Here is a 17820-nt window from a genome sequence, read left to right on the forward strand (position 1 = left end):
AGTACATCCCAGTTCCCTACCAGTGCAGCCCAGTACATCCCAGTTCCCTCCCAGTCCGTCCCAATCCCCTCCCAGTACATCTCAGTTCCCTGCCAGTATGTCCCAGTACATCCCAGTTCCCTCCCAGTACATACCAGTTCCCTCACAGTACATCCCAGTTCCCTCTCAGTTCCCTCCCACTACATCCCAGTACATCCCAGTTCCCTCCCAGTACATACCAGTTCCCTCCCAGTAAATCCCAGTTCCCTCCCGGTACATCCCAGTTCCCACCCAGTACATCCTACTACATACCAGTTCCCTCCCAGTTCACTCCCAGTACATCCCAGTACTTCACAGTTCCCTCCCAGTACATCCCAGTACGTCCCAGTTCCCCTCAGTACATAACACTTCCCTCCCAGTACATAACAGTACATCCCAGTGTCCTCACAGTACGTCCCAGTTCCCTCCCAGTACATCCCAGTTCCCTACCAGTACATCCCAGTTCCCTCCCTGTTCCTTCCCAGTACATAACAGTTACCTCCCAGTACATCCCAGTAGATCCTGGTACATCCCAAATCCCTGCCAGTTCCACCCGGTACAACCCAGTACAAGCCTGTACATCCTAGTTCCTCCACAGTACATCCCAGGGCATCCCCGCACATTGTAGTGCCTCCCAGTACATCCCAGCTCCCTCCCAGTACTGGGAGGGAACTGGGATGTACTGGGAGGGACCTGGAATGTACTGGGAGGGAACTGGGATGTACTGGGATGTAATGGGACGGAACTGGGATGTAATGGGACGGAACTGGGAAAGAAGTGGTAGTGAACCGGGAGGGAATTGGGATGTACGGGGATGAACTGGTAGGGAACTGGGATGTACTGGCATGGAATGGGGATGTATTGGGATGTACAGGAACGGAACTGGAATGTACTGCGATGTACTGGGATGTACTGGGAGCAAACTGGGATTTACTGGGATGTACTGGGAGGAAACTGGGATATACTGGGAGGCACTGGGAGGGAAGTGGGTGTCAACTGGGACATTCCAGTTTCCTCCCAGTACATCCCAGTTCCCTCCCAGTCCGTCCCAGTACATCCCAGTACATCCAAGTTCCCTCACAGTACATCCCAGTTCCCTCCCAGTAAATCCCAGTTCCCAACACTTTCCACCCAGTACATCCCAGTTCCCTCCCAGTACATCCCAGTTCCCTCTAAGTACATCCCAGTACTTCACAGTTCCCTCCCAGTTCACTCCCAGTACACAACAGTTACCTCCCAGTACATCCCAGTACATCCTAGTAGATCCTGGTACATCCCAAATCCCTGCCAGTTCCACCCGGTACAACCCAGTACAAGCCTGTACATCCTAGTTCCTCCACGGTACATCCCAGGACATCCCCGCACATTGTAGTGCCTCCCAGTACGTCCCAGCTCCCTCCCAGTACTGGGAGGGAACTGGGACGTACTGGGAGGGAACTGGGATGTACTGGGATGTAATGGGACGGAACTGGGATGTATTGGGAGGCACTGGGAAAGAAGTGGTAGTGAACCGGGAGGGAATTGGGATGTACGGGGATGAACTGGTAGGAAACTGGGATGTACTGGCATGGAACGGGGATGTATTGGGATGGACAGGAACAGAACTGGAATGTACAGCGATGTATTGGCATGTACTGGCAGCGAGCTGGGATTTACTGGGATGTACTGGGAGGAAACTGGGATATACTGGGAGGAAACTGGGATATACTGGGAGGCATTGGGAGGGAAGTGGGTGTCAACTGGGACATTCCAGTTTCCTCCCAGTACATCCCAGTTCCCTACCAGTGCAGCCCAGTACATCCCAGTTCCCTCCCAGTCCGTCCCAATCCCCTCCCAGTACATCCCAGTTCCCTGCCAGTATCTCCCAGTACATCCCAGTTCCCTCCCAGTACATACCAGTTCCCTCCCAGTACATCCCAGTTCCCTCCCAGTTCCCTCCCACTACATCCCAGTACATCCCAGTTCCCTCCCAGTACATACCAGTTCCCTCCCAGTACATCCCAGTTCCCTCCCGGTACATCCCAGTTCCCACCCAGTACATCCTACTACATACCAGTTCTCTCCCAGTTCACTCCCAGTACATCCCAGTACTTCACAGTTCCCTCCCAGTACATCCCAGTACGTCCCAGTTCCCCTCAGTACATAACACTTCCCTCCCAGTACATACCAGTACATCCCAGTGTCCTCACGGTACGTCCCAGTTCCCTCCCAGTACATCCCAGTTCCCTCCCAGTTCACTCCCAGTACATAACAGTTACCTCCCAGTACATCCTAGTAGATCCTAGGACATTTCAAATCCCTGCCAGTTCCACCCGGTACAACCCAGTACAAGCCTGTACATCCTAGTTCCTCCACGGTACATCCCAGGGCATCCCCGCACATTGTAGTGCCTCCCAGTACATCCCAGGTCCCTCCCAGTACTGGGAGGGAACTGGGATGTACTGGGAGGGACCTGGAATGTACTGGGAGGGAACTGGGATGTACTGGGATGTAATGGGACGGAACTGGGATGTAATGGGACGGAACTGGGAAAGAAGTGGTAGTGAACCGGGAGGGAATTGGGATGTACGGGGATGAACTGGTAGAGAACTGGGACGTACTGGGAGGGAACTGGGATGTATTGGGATGGACAGGAACAGAACTGGAATGTACAGCGATGTATTGGCATGTACTGGCAGCGAGCTGGGATTTACTGGGATGTACTGGGAGGAAACTGGGATATACTGGGAGGAAACTGGGATATACTGGGAGGCATTGGGAGGGAAGTGGGTGTCAACTGGGACATTCCAGTTTCCTCCCAGTACATCCCAGTTCCCTACCAGTGCAGCCCAGTACATCCCAGTTCCCTCCCAGTCCGTCCCAATCCCCTCCCAGTACATCCCAGTTCCCTGCCAGTATGTCCCAGTACATCCCAGTTCCCTCCCAGTACATACCAGTTCCCTCCCAGTACATCCCAGTTCCCTCCCAGTTCCCTCCCACTACATCCCAGTACATCCCAGTTCCCTCCCAGTACATACCAGTTCCCTCCCAGTACATCCCAGTTCCCTCCCGGTACATCCCAGTTCCCACCCAGTACATCCTACTACATACCAGTTCCCTCCCAGTTCACTCCCAGTACATCCCAGTACTTCACAGTTCCCTCCCAGTACATCCCAGTACGTCCCAGTTCCCCTCAGTACATAACACTTCCCTCCCAGTACATACCAGTACATCCCAGTGTCCTCACAGTACGTCCCAGTTCCCTCACAGTACATCCCAGTTCCCTACCAGTACATCCCAGTTCCCTCCCTGTTCCTTCCCAGTACATAACAGTTACCTCCCAGTACATCCCAGTACATCCTGGTACATCCCAAATCCCTGCCAGTTCCACCCGGTACAACCCAGTACAAGCCTGTACATCCTAGTTCCTCCACAGTACATCCCAGGGCATCCCCGCACATTGTAGTGCCTCCCAGTACATCCCAGCTCCCTCCCAGTACTGGGAGGGAACTGGGATGTACTGGGAGGGACCTGGAATGTACTGGGAGGGAACTGGGATGTACTGGGATGTAATGGGACGGAACTGGGATGTAATGGGACGGAACTGGGAAAGAAGTGGTAGTGAACCGGGAGGGAATTGGGATGTACGGGGATGAACTGGTAGGGAACTGGGATGTACTGGCATGGAATGGGGATGTATTGGGATGTACAGGAACGGAACTGGAATGTACTGCGATGTACTGGGATGTACTGGGAGCAAACTGGGATTTACTGGGATGTACTGGGAGGAAACTGGGATATACTGGGAGGCACTGGGAGGGAAGTGGGTGTCAACTGGGACATTCCAGTTTCCTCCCAGTACATCCCAGTTCCCTCCCAGTCCGTCCCAGTACATCCCAGTACATCCAAGTTCCCTCACAGTACATCCCAGTTCCCTCCCAGTAAATCCCAGTTCCCAACACTTTCCACCCAGTACATCCCAGTTCCCTCCCAGTACATCCCAGTTCCCTCTAAGTACATCCCAGTACTTCACAGTTCCCTCCCAGTTCACTCCCAGTACACAACAGTTACCTCCCAGTACATCCCAGTACATCCTAGTAGATCCTGGTACATCCCAAATCCCTGCCAGTTCCACCCGGTACAACCCAGTACAAGCCTGTACATCCTAGTTCCTCCACGGTACATCCCAGGACATCCCCGCACATTGTAGTGCCTCCCAGTACATCCCAGCTCCCTCCCAGTACTGGGAGGGAACGGGGACGTACTGGGAGGGAACTGGGATGTACTGGGATGTAATGGGACGGAACTGGGATGTATTGGGAGGCACTGGGAAAGAAGTGGTAGTGAACCGGGAGGGAATTGGGATGTATGGGGATGAACTGGTAGGAAACTGGGATGTACTGGCATGGAACGGGGATGTATTGGGATGTACAGGAACGGAACTGGAATGTACTGCGATGTACTGGGATGTACTGGCAGCGAGCTGGGATTTACTGGGATGTACTGGGAGGAAACTGGGATATACTGGGAGGAAACTGGGATATACTGGGAGGCATTGGGAGGGAAGTGGGTGTCAACTGGGACATTCCAGATTCCTCCCAGTACATCCCAGTTCCCTACCAGTGCAGCCCAGTACATCCCAGTTCCCTCCCAGTCCGTCCCAATCCCCTCCCAGTACATCCCAGTTCCCTGCCAGTATGTCCCAGTACATCCCAGTTCCCTCCCAGTACATACCAGTTCCCTCCCAGTACATACCAGTTCCCTCCCAGTTCCCTCCCACTACATCCCAGTACATCCCAGTTCCCTCCCAGTACATCCCAGTTCCCTCCCAGTACATCCCAGTACATCCTGGTACATCCCAGTTCCCACCCAGTACATCCTACTACATACCAGTTCCCTCCCAGTTCACTCCCAGTACATCCCAGTACTTCACAGTTCCCTCCCAGTACATCCCAGTACGTCCCAGTTCCCCTCAGTACATAACACTTCCCTCCCAGTACATACCAGTACATCCCAGTGTCCTCACAGTACGTCTCAGTTCCCTTTCAGTACATCCCAGTTCCCTCCCAGTTCACTCCCAGTACATAACAGTTACCTCCCAGTACATCCCAGTAGATCCTGGTACATCCCAAATCCCTGCCAGTTCCACCCGGTACAACCCAGTACAAGCCTGTACATCCTAGTTCCTCCACAGTACATCCCAGGGCATCCCCGCACATTGTAGTGCCTCCCAGTACATCCCAGTTCCCTCCCAGTACTGGGAGGGACCTGGGATGTACTGGGAGGGAACTGGGACGTACTGGGAGGGAACTGGGATGTACTGGGATGTAATGGGACGGAACTGGGATGTAATGGGACGGAACTGGGAAAGAAGTGGTAGTGAACCGGGAGGGAATTGGGATGTACGGGGATGAACTGGTAGGAAACTGGGATGTACTGGCATGGAACGGGGATGTATTGGGATGGACAGGAACAGAACTGGAATGTACAGCGATGTATTGGCATGTACTGGCAGCGAGCTGGGATTTACTGGGATGTACTGGGAGGAAACTGGGATATACTGGGAGGAAACTGGGATATACTGGGAGGCATTGGGAGGGAAGTGGGTGTCAACTGGGACATTCCAGTTTCCTCCCAGTACATCCCAGTTCCCTACCAGTGCAGCCCAGTACATCCCAGTTCCCTCCCAGTCCGTCCCAATCCCCTCCCAGTACATCCCAGTTCCCTGCCAGTATGTCCCAGTACATCCCAGTTCCCTCCCAGTACATACCAGTTCCCTCCCAGTACATCCCAGTTCCCTCCCAGTTCCCTCCCACTACATCCCAGTACATCCCAGTTCCCTCCCAGTACATACCAGTTCCCTCCCAGTACATCCCAGTTCCCTCCCGGTACATCCCAGTTCCCACCCAGTACATCCTACTACATACCAGTTCCCTCCCAGTTCACTCCCAGTACATCCCAGTACTTCACAGTTCCCTCCCAGTACATCCCAGTACGTCCCAGTTCCCCTCAGTACATAACACTTCCCTCCCAGTACATACCAGTACATCCCAGTGTCCTCACAGTACGTCCCAGTTCCCTCACAGTACATCCCAGTTCCCTACCAGTACATCCCAGTTCCCTCCCTGTTCCTTCCCAGTACATAACAGTTACCTCCCAGTACATCCCAGTAGATCCTGGTACATCCCAAATCCCTGCCAGTTCCACCCGGTACAACCCAGTACAAGCCTGTACATCCTAGTTCCTCCACAGTACATCCCAGGGCATCCCCGCACATTGTAGTGCCTCCCAGTACATCCCAGTTCCCTCCCAGTACTGGGAGGGAGCTGGGATGTACTGGGAGGGACCTGGAATGTACTGGGAGGGAACTGGGATGTACTGGGATGTAATGGGACGGAACTGGGATGTAATGGGACGGAACTGGGAAAGAAGTGGTAGTGAACCGGGAGGGAATTGGGATGTACGGGGATGAACTGGTAGGGAACTGGGATGTACTGGCATGGAATGGGGATGTATTGGGATGTACAGGAACGGAACTGGAATGTACTGCGATGTACTGGGATGTACTGGGAGCAAACTGGGATTCACTGGGATGTACTGGGAGGAAACTGGGATATACTGGGAGGCACTGGGAGGGAAGTGGGTGTCAACTGGGACATTCCAGTTTCCTCCCAGTACATCCCAGTTCCCTCCCAGTCCGTCCCAGTACATCCCAGTACATCCAAGTTCCCTCACAGTACATCCCAGTTCCCTCCCAGTAAATCCCAGTTCCCAACACTTTCCACCCAGTACATCCCAGTTCCCTCCCAGTACATCCCAGTTCCCTCTAAGTACATCCCAGTACTTCACAGTTCCCTCCCAGTTCACTCCCAGTACACAACAGTTACCTCCCAGTACATCCCAGTACATCCTAGTAGATCCTGGTACATCCCAAATCCCTGCCAGTTCCACCCGGTACAACCCAGTACAAGCCTGTACATCCTAGTTCCTCCACGGTACATCCCAGGACATCCCCGCACATTGTAGTGCCTCCCAGTACATCCCAGCTCCCTCCCAGTACTGGGAGGGAACTGGGACGTACTGGGAGGGAACTGGGATGTACTGGGATGTAATGGGACGGAACTGGGATGTATTGGGAGGCACTGGGAAAGAAGTGGTAGTGAACCGGGAGGGAATTGGGATGTACGGGGATGAACTGGTAGGAAACTGGGATGTACTGGCATGGAACGGGGATGTATTGGGATGTACAGGAACGGAACTGGAATGTACTGCGATGTACTGGGATGTACTGGAAGCGAACTGGGATTTACTGGGATGTACTGGGAGGAAACTGGGATATACTGGGAGGAAACTGGGATATACTGGGAGGCATTGGGAGGGAAGTGGGTGTCAACTGGGACATTCCAGTTTCCTCCCAGTACATCCCAGTTCCCTACCAGTGCAGCCCAGTACATCCCAGTTCCCTCCCAGTCCGTCCCAATCCCCTCCCAGTACATCCCAGTTCCCACCCAGTACATCCTACTACATACCAGTTCCCTCCCAGTTCACTCCCAGTACATCCCAGTACTTCACAGTTCCCTCCCAGTACATCCCAGTACGTCCCAGTTCCCCTCAGTACATAACACTTCCCTCCCAGTACATACCAGTACATCCCAGTGTCCTCACAGTACGTCCCAGTTCCCTCCCAGTACATCCCAGTTCCCTACCAGTACATCCCAGTTCCCTCCCTGTTCCTTCCCAGTACATAACAGTTACCTCCCAGTACATCCCAGTAGATCCTGGTACATCCCAAATCCCTGCCAGTTCCACCCAGAACAACCCAGTACAAGCCTGTACATCCTAGTTCCTCCACAGTACATCCCAGGGCATCCCCGCACATTGTAGTGCCTCCCAGTACATCCCAGTTCCCTCCCAGTACTGGGAGGGACCTGGGATGTACTGGGAGGGAACTGGGATGTACTGGGAGGGACCTGGGATGTACTGGGATGTAATGGGACGGAACTGGGATGTAATGGGACGGAACTGGGAAAGAAGTGGTAGTGAACCGGGAGGGAACTGGAATGTACGGGGATGAACTGGTTGGGAACTGGGATGTACTGGCATGGAACGGGGATGTATTGGGATGTACAGGAACGGAACTGGAATGTACTGCGATGTACTGGGATGTACTGGCAGCGAGCTGGGATTTTCTGGGATGTACTGGGAGGAAACTGGGATATACTGGGAGGCACTGGGAGGGAAGTGGGTGTCAACTGGGACATTCCAGTTTCCTCCCAGTACATCCCAGTTCCCTACCAGTGCATCCCAGTACATCCCAGATCCCTCCCAGTACATCCCAGTTCCCTCCCAGTCTGTCCCAGTACATCCCAGTACATCCCAGTTCCCTCACAGTACATCCCAGTTCACACACAGTTCACACACAGTTCACTCCCAGTTCCATTCCAGTACATCCCAGTACATGCCACTTTCCTCCAAGTAAATCCCAGTTCCCTCCCACTACATCCAAGTTCCCTCCCACTTCCCTCTAAGTACATCCCAGTACTTCACAGTTCACTCCCAGTACATCCCAGTTCCCCCTCGGTACATAACAGTTCCCTCCCAGTACACCCCAGTACATCCCAGTTCCCTCCCAGTATGTCCCACTACATCCCAGTTCCCTCCCAGTCCATCCCAGTTCCCTCCCAGTAAATCCCAATTCCCAACACTTTCCACCCAGTACATCCCAGTTCCCTCCCAGTACATCCCAGTTCCCTCTAAGTACATCCCAGTACTTCACAGTTCCCTCCCAGTTCACTCCCAGTTCCCTCCCAGTACATCCCAGTTCCCTCTAAGTACATCCCAATACTTCATAGTTCCGTCCCAGCACGTCCCAGTACGTCGCAGTTCCCCTCAGTACGTAACACTTCCCTCCCAGTACATACCAGTACATCCCAGTGTCCTCACAGTACATCCCAGTTCCCTCCCAGTACATCCCAGTTCTCTCCCAGTTCACTCCCAGTACACAACAGTTACCTCCCAGTACATCCCAGTACATCCCAGTAGATCCTGGTACATCCCAAATCCCTTCCAGTTCCACCCGGTACAACCCAGTACAAGCCTGTACATCCTAGTTCCTCCACAGTACATCCCAGGGCATCCCCGCACATTGTAGTGCCTCCCAGTACATCCCAGTTCCCTCCCAGTACTGGGAGGGACCTGGGATGTACTGGGAGGGAACTGGGACGTACTGGGAGGGAACTGGGATGTACTGTGATGTAATGGGACGGAACTGGGATGTATTGGGAGGCACTGGGAAAGAAGTGGTAGTGAACCGGGAGGGAATTGGGATGTACGGGGATGAACTGGTAGGAAACTGGGATGTACTGGCATGGAACGGGGATGTATTGGGATGGACAGGAACAGAACTGGAATGTACAGCGATGTATTGGCATGTACTGGCAGCGAGCTGGGATTTACTGGGATGTACTGGGAGGAAACTGGGATATACTGGGAGGAAACTGGGATATACTGGGAGGCATTGGGAGGGAAGTGGGTGTCAACTGGGACATTCCAGTTTCCTCCCAGTACATCCCAGTTCCCTACCAGTGCAGCCCAGTACATCCCAGTTCCCTCCCAGTCCGTCCCAATCCCCTCCCAGTACATCCCAGTTCCCTGCCAGTATGTCCCAGTACATCCCAGTTCCCTCCCAGTACATACCAGTTCGCTCCCAGTACATCCCAGTTCCCTCCCAGTTCCCTCCCACTACATCCCAGTACATCCCAGTTCCCTCCCAGTACATACCAGTTCCCTCCCAGTACATCCCAGTACATCCTGGTACATCCCAGTTCCCACCCAGTACATCCTACTACATACCAGTTCCCTCCCAGTTCACTCCCAGTACATCCCAGTACTTCACAGTTCCCTCCCAGTACATCCCAGTACGTCCCAGTTCCCCTCAGTACATAACACTTCCCTCCCAGTACATACCAGTACATCCCAGTGTCCTCACAGTACGTCCCAGTTCCCTCCCAGTACATCCCAGTTCCATCCCAGTACATCCCAGTTCCCTCCCTGTTCCTTCCCAGTACATAACAGTTACCTCCCAGTACATCCCAGTAGATCCTGGTACATCCCAAATCCCTGCCAGTTCCACCCGGTACAACCCAGTACAAGCCTGTACATCCTAGTTCCTCCACAGTACATCCCAGGGCATCCCCGCACATTGTAGTGCCTCCCAGTACATCCCAGTTCCCTCCCAGTACTGGGAGGGACCTGGGATGTACTGGGAGGGAACTGGGATGTACTGGGAGGGAACTGGGATGTGCTGGGATGTAATGGGACGGAACTGGGATGTAATGGGACGGAACTGGGAAAGAAGTGGTAGTGAACCGGGAGGGAATTGGGATGTACGGGGATGAACTGGTAGGGAACTGGGATGTACTGGCATGGAACGGGGATGTATTGGGATGTACAGGAACGGAACTGGAATGTACTGCGATGTACTGGGATGTACTGGGAGCAAACTGGGATTTACTGGGATGTACTGGGAGGAAACTGGGATATACTGGGAGGCACTGGGAGGGAAGTGGGTGTCAACTGGGACATTCCAGTTTCCTCCCAGTACATCCCAGTTCCCTACCAGTGCAGCCCAGTACATCCCAGTTCCCTCCCAGTCCGTCCCAATCCCCTCCCAGTACATCCCAGTTCCCTGCCAGTATGTCCCAGTACATCCCAGTTCCCTCCCAGTACATCCCAGTTCCCTCCCAGTTCCCTCCCACTACATCCCAGTACATCCCAGTTCCCTCCCAGTACATACCAGTTCCCTCCCAGTACATCCCAGTTCCCTCCCGGTACATCCCAGTTCCCACCCAGTACATCCTACTACATACCAGTTCCCTCCCAGTTCACTCCCAGTACATCCCAGTACTTCACAGTTCCCTCCCAGTACATCCCAGTACGTCCCAGTTCCCCTCAGTACATAACACTTCCCTCCCAGTACATACCAGTACATCCCAGTGTCCTCACAGTAAGTCCCAGTTCCCTCACAGTACATCCCAGTTCCCTACCAGTACATCCCAGTTCCCTCCCTATTCCTTCCCAGTACATAACAGTTACCTCCCAGTACATCCCAGTAGATCCTGGTACATCCCAAATCCCTGCCAGTTCCACCCGGTACAACCGAGTACAAGCCTGTACATCCTAGTTCCTCCACAGTACATCCCAGGGCATCCCCGCACATTGTAGTGCCTCCCAGTACATCCCAGTTCCCTCCCAGTACTGGGAGGGACCTGGGATGTACTGGGAGGGAACTGGGATGTACTGGGAGGGAACTGGGATGTGCTGGGATGTAATGGGACGGAACTGGGATGTAATGGGACGGAACTGGGAAAGAAGTGGTAGTGAACCGGGAGGGAATTGGGATGTACGGGGATGAACTGGTAGGGAACTGGGATGTACTGGCATGGAACGGGGATGTATTGGGATGTACAGGAACGGAACTGGAATGTACTGCGATGTACTGGGATGTACTGGGAGCAAACTGGGATTTACTGGGATGTACTGGGAGGAAACTGGGATATACTGGGAGGCACTGGGAGGGAAGTGGGTGTCAACTGGGACATTCCAGTTTCCTCCCAGTACATCCCAGTTCCCTACCAGTGCAGCCCAGTACATCCCAGATCCCTCCCAGTACATCCCAGTTCCCTCCCAGTCCGTCCCAATCCCCTCCCAGTACATCCCAGTTCCCTGCCAGTATGTCCCAGTACATCCCAGTTCCCTCCCAGTACATACCAGTTCCCTCCCAGTACATCCTGGTACATCCCAGTTCCCACCCAGTACATCCTACTACATACCAGTTCCCTCCCAGTTCACTCCCAGTACATCCCAGTACGTCCCAGTTCCCCTCAGTACATAACACTTCCCTCCCAGTACATACCAGTACATCCCAGTGTCCTCACAGTACGTCCCAGTTCCCTCACAGTACTGGGAGGGAACTGGGATGTACTGGGAGGGAACTGGGATGTACTGGGATGTAATGGGACGGAACTGGGATGTATTGGGAGGCACTGGGAAAGAAGTGGTAGTGAACCGGGAGGGAATTGGGATGTACGGGGATGAACTGGTAGGAAACTGGGATGTACTGGCATGGAACGGGGATGTATTGGGATGTACAAAAACGGAACTGGAATGTACTGCGATGTACTGGGATGTACTGGGAGCGAACTGGGATTTACTGGGATGTACTGGGAGGAAACTGGGATATACTGGGAGGAAACTGGGATATACTGGGAGGCATTGGGAGGGAAGTGGGTGTCAACTGGGACATTCCAGTTTCCTCCCAGTACATCCCAGTTCCCTACCAGTGCAGCCCAGTACATCCCAGTTCCCTCCCAGTCCGTCCCAATCCCCTCCCAGTACATCCCAGTTCCCTGCCAGTATGTCCCAGTACATCCCAGTTCCCTCCCAGTACATACCAGTTCCCTCCCAGTACATCCCAGTTCCCTCCCAGTTCCCTCCCACTACATCCCAGTACATACCAGTTCCCTCCCAGTACATACCAGTTCCCTCCCAGTACATCCCAGTTCCCTCCGGTACATCCCAGTTCCCACCCAGTACATCCTACTACATACCAGTTCCCTCCCAGTTCACTCCCAGTACATCCCAGTACTTCACAGTTCCCTCCCAGTACATCCCAGTACGTCCCAGTTCCCCTCAGTACATAACACTTCCCTCCCAGTACATAACAGTACATCCCAGTGTCCTCACAGTACGTCCCAGTTCCCTCACAGTACATCCCAGTTCCCTCCCAGTACATCCCAGTTCCCTCCCTGTTCCTTCCCAGTACATAACAGTTACCTCCCAGTACATCCCAGTACATCCCAGTAGATCCTGGTACATCCCAAATCCCTGCCAGTTCCACCCGGTACAACCCAGTACAAGCCTGTACATCCTAGTTCCTCCACAGTACATCCCAGGGCATCCCCGCACATTGTAGTGCCTCCCAGTACATCCCAGTTCCCTCCCAGTACATCCCAGATCCCTGCCAGTCTGTCCCAGTACGTCCCAGTACATCCCAGTTCCCTCCCAGTCCATCCCAGTTCCCTCGCAGTAAATCCCAATTCCCAACACTTTCCACCCAGTACATCCCAGTTCCCTCCCAGTACATACCAGTTCCCTCTAAGTACATCCCAGTACATCCCAGTTCCCTCCCAGTTCATTCCCAGTACACAACAGTTACCTCCCAGTACATCCCAGTACATCCTAGTAGATACTAGGACATTTCAAATCCCTGCCAGTTCCACCCGGTACAACCGAGTACAAGCCTGTACATCCTAGTTCCTCCACAGTACATCCCTGTGCATCCCCGCACATTGTAGTGCCTTCCAGTACATCCCAGGTCCCTCCCAGTTCACTCCCAGTACACAACAGTTACCTCCCAGTACATCCCAGTACATCCCAGTAGATCCTGGTACATCCCAAATCCCTGCCAGTTCCACCCGGTACAACCCAGTACAAGCCTGTACATCCTAGTTCCTCCACGGTACATCCCAGGACATCCCCGCACATTGTAGTGCCTCCCAGTACATCCCAGCTCCCTCCCAGTACTGGGAGGGAACTGGGACGTACTGGGAGGGAACTGGGATGTACTGGGATGTAATGGGACGGAACTGGGATGTATTGGGAGGCACTGGGAAAGAAGTGGTAGTGAACCGGGAGGGAATTGGGATGTACGGGGATGAACTGGTAGGAAACTGGGATGTACTGGCATGGAACGGGGATGTATTGGGATGGACAGGAACGGAACTGGAATGTACGGCGATGTATTGGGATGTACTGGGAGCGAACTGGGATTTACTGGGATGTACTGGGAGGAAACTGGGATATACTGGGAGGAAACTGGGATATACTGGGAGGAACCTGGGAGGGAAGTGGGTGTCAACTGGGACATTCCAGTTTCCTCCCAGTACATCCCAGTTCCCTACCAGTGCAGCCCAGTACATCCCAGATCCCTCCCAGTCCCTCCCAGTACATCCCAGTACATCCCAGTTCCCTCACAGTACATCCCAGTTCCCTCACAGTTCACACACAGTTCACTCCCAGTTCCATTCCAGTACATCCCAGTACATGCCAGTTGCCTCCCAGTTTCCTCTAAGTACATCCCAGTACTTTAAAGTTCCCTCCCAGTACATCCCAGTTCCCTCACAGTACATCCCAGTACTTCACAGTTCACTCCCACTACATCCCAGTACGTCCCAGTTCCCCCTTGGTACATAACACTTCCCTCCCAATACATCCAAGTTCCCTCCCAGTACATCCCAATCCCCTTCCAGTACATCCCAGTTCCCTGCCAGTATGTCCCAGTACATCCCAGTTCCCTCCCAGTACATACCAGTTCCCTCCCACTACATCCCAGTTCCCTCCCAGTTCCCTCCCACTACATCCCAGTTCCCTCCCAGTACATACCAGTTCCCTCCCAGTACATCCCAGTACATCCTGGTACATCCCAGTTCCCACCCAGTACATCCTACTACATACCAGTTCCCTCCCAGTTCACTCCCAGTACATCCCAGTACTTCACAGTTCCCTCCCAGTACATCCCAGTACGTCCCAGTTCCCCTCAGTACATAACACTTCCCTCCCAGTACATACCAGTACATCCCAGTGTCCTCACAGTACGTCCCAGTTCCCTCCCAGTACATCCCAGTTCCCTACCAGTACATCCCAGTTACCTCCCTGTTCCTTCCCAGTACATAACAGTTACCTCCCAGTACATCCCAGTAGATCCTGGTACATCCCAAATCCCTGCCAGTTCCACCCGGTACAACCGAGTACAAGCCTGTACATCCTAGTTCCTCCACAGTACATCCCAGGGCATCCCCGCACATTGTAGTGCCTCCCAGTACATCCCAGTTCCCTCCCAGTACTGGGAGGGACCTGGGATGTACTGGGAGGGAACTGGGATGTACTGGGAGGGAACTGGGATGTGCTGGGATGTAATGGGACGGAACTGGGATGTAATGGGACGGAACTGGGAAAGAAGTGGTAGTGAACCGGGAGGGAATTGGGATGTACGGGGATGAACTGGTAGGGAACTGGGATGTACTGGCATGGAACGGGGATGTATTGGGATGTACAGGAACGGAACTGGAATGTACTGCGATGTACTGGGATGTACTGGGAGCAAACTGGGATTTACTGGGATGTACTGGGAGGAAACTGGGATATACTGGGAGGCACTGGGAGGGAAGTGGGTGTCAACTGGGACATTCCAGTTTCCTCCCAGTACATCCCAGTTCCCTACCAGTGCAGCCCAGTACATCCCAGATCCCTCCCAGTACATCCCAGTTCCCTCCCAGTCCGTCCCAATCCCCTCCCAGTACATCCCAGTTCCCTGCCAGTATGTCCCAGTACATCCCAGTTCCCTCCCAGTACATACCAGTTCCCTCCCAGTACATCCTGGTACATCCCAGTTCCCACCCAGTACATCCTACTACATACCAGTTCCCTCCCAGTTCACTCCCAGTACATCCCAGTACGTCCCAGTTCCCCTCAGTACATAACACTTCCCTCCCAGTACATACCAGTACATCCCAGTGTCCTCACAGTACGTCCCAGTTCCCTCACAGTACTGGGAGGGAACTGGGATGTACTGGGAGGGAACTGGGATGTACTGGGATGTAATGGGACGGAACTGGGATGTATTGGGAGGCACTGGGAAAGAAGTGGTAGTGAACCGGGAGGGAATTGGGATGTACGGGGATGAACTGGTAGGAAACTGGGATGTACTGGCATGGAACGGGGATGTATTGGGATGTACAAAAACGGAACTGGAATGTACTGCGATGTACTGGGATGTACTGGGAGCGAACTGGGATTTACTGGGATGTACTGGGAGGAAACTGGGATATACTGGGAGGAAACTGGGATATACTGGGAGGCATTGGGAGGGAAGTGGGTGTCAACTGGGACATTCCAGTTTCCTCCCAGTACATCCCAGTTCCCTACCAGTGCAGCCCAGTACATCCCAGTTCCCTCCCAGTCCGTCCCAATCCCCTCCCAGTACATCCCAGTTCCCTGCCAGTATGTCCCAGTACATCCCAGTTCCCTCCCAGTACATACCAGTTCCCTCCCAGTACATCCCAGTTCCCTCCCAGTTCCCTCCCACTACATCCCAGTACATCCCAGTTCCCTCCCAGTACATACCAGTTCCCTCCCAGTACATCCCAGTTCCCTCCGGTACATCCCAGTTCCCACCCAGTACATCCTACTACATACCAGTTCCCTCCCAGTTCACTCCCAGTACATCCCAGTACTTCACAGTTCCCTCCCAGTACATCCCAGTACGTCCCAGTTCCCCTCAGTACATAACACTTCCCTCCCAGTACATAACAGTACATCCCAGTGTCCTCACAGTACGTCCCAGTTCCCTCACAGTACATCCCAGTTCCCTCCCAGTACATCCCAGTTCCCTCCCTGTTCCTTCCCAGTACATAACAGTTACCTCCCAGTACATCCCAGTACATCCCAGTAGATCCTGGTACATCCCAAATCCCTGCCAGTTCCACCCGGTACAACCCAGTACAAGCCTGTACATCCTAGTTCCTCCACAGTACATCCCAGGGCATCCCCGCACATTGTAGTGCCTCCCAGTACATCCCAGTTCCCTCCCAGTACATCCCAGATCCCTGCCAGTCTGTCCCAGTACGTCCCAGTACATCCCAGTTCCCTCCCAGTCCATCCCAGTTCCCTCGCAGTAAATCCCAATTCCCAACACTTTCCACCCAGTACATCCCAGTTCCCTCCCAGTACATACCAGTTCCCTCTAAGTACATCCCAGTACATCCCAGTTCCCTCCCAGTTCATTCCCAGTACACAACAGTTACCTCCCAGTACATCCCAGTACATCCTAGTAGATACTAGGACATTTCAAATCCCTGCCAGTTCCACCCGGTACAACCGAGTACAAGCCTGTACATCCTAGTTCCTCCACAGTACATCCCTGTGCATCCCCGCACATTGTAGTGCCTTCCAGTACATCCCAGGTCCCTCCCAGTTCACTCCCAGTACACAACAGTTACCTCCCAGTACATCCCAGTACATCCCAGTAGATCCTGGTACATCCCAAATCCCTGCCAGTTCCACCCGGTACAACCCAGTACAAGCCTGTACATCCTAGTTCCTCCACGGTACATCCCAGGACATCCCCGCACATTGTAGTGCCTCCCAGTACATCCCAGCTCCCTCCCAGTACTGGGAGGGAACTGGGACGTACTGGGAGGGAACTGGGATGTACTGGGATGTAATGGGACGGAACTGGGATGTATTGGGAGGCACTGGGAAAGAAGTGGTAGTGAACCGGGAGGGAATTGGGATGTACGGGGATGAACTGGTAGGAAACTGGGATGTACTGGCATGGAACGGGGATGTATTGGGATGGACAGGAACGGAACTGGAATGTACGGCGATGTATTGGGATGTACTGGGAGCGAACTGGGATTTACTGGGATGTACTGGGAGGAAACTGGGATATACTGGGAGGAAACTGGGATATACTGGGAGGAACCTGGGAGGGAAGTGGGTGTCAACTGGGACATTCCAGTTTCCTCCCAGTACATCCCAGTTCCCTACCAGTGCAGCCCAGTACATCCCAGATCCCTCCCAGTCCCTCCCAGTACATCCCAGTACATCCCAGTTCCCTCACAGTACATCCCAGTTCCCTCACAGTTCACACACAGTTCACTCCCAGTTCCATTCCAGTACATCCCAGTACATGCCAGTTGCCTCCCAGTTTCCTCTAAGTACATCCCAGTACTTTAAAGTTCCCTCCCAGTACATCCCAGTTCC

Source organism: Phalacrocorax aristotelis, unplaced genomic scaffold (genome assembly GCF_949628215.1).
Source record: "Phalacrocorax aristotelis unplaced genomic scaffold, bGulAri2.1 scaffold_75, whole genome shotgun sequence".
NCBI lineage: Eukaryota > Metazoa > Chordata > Aves > Suliformes > Phalacrocoracidae > Phalacrocorax > Phalacrocorax aristotelis.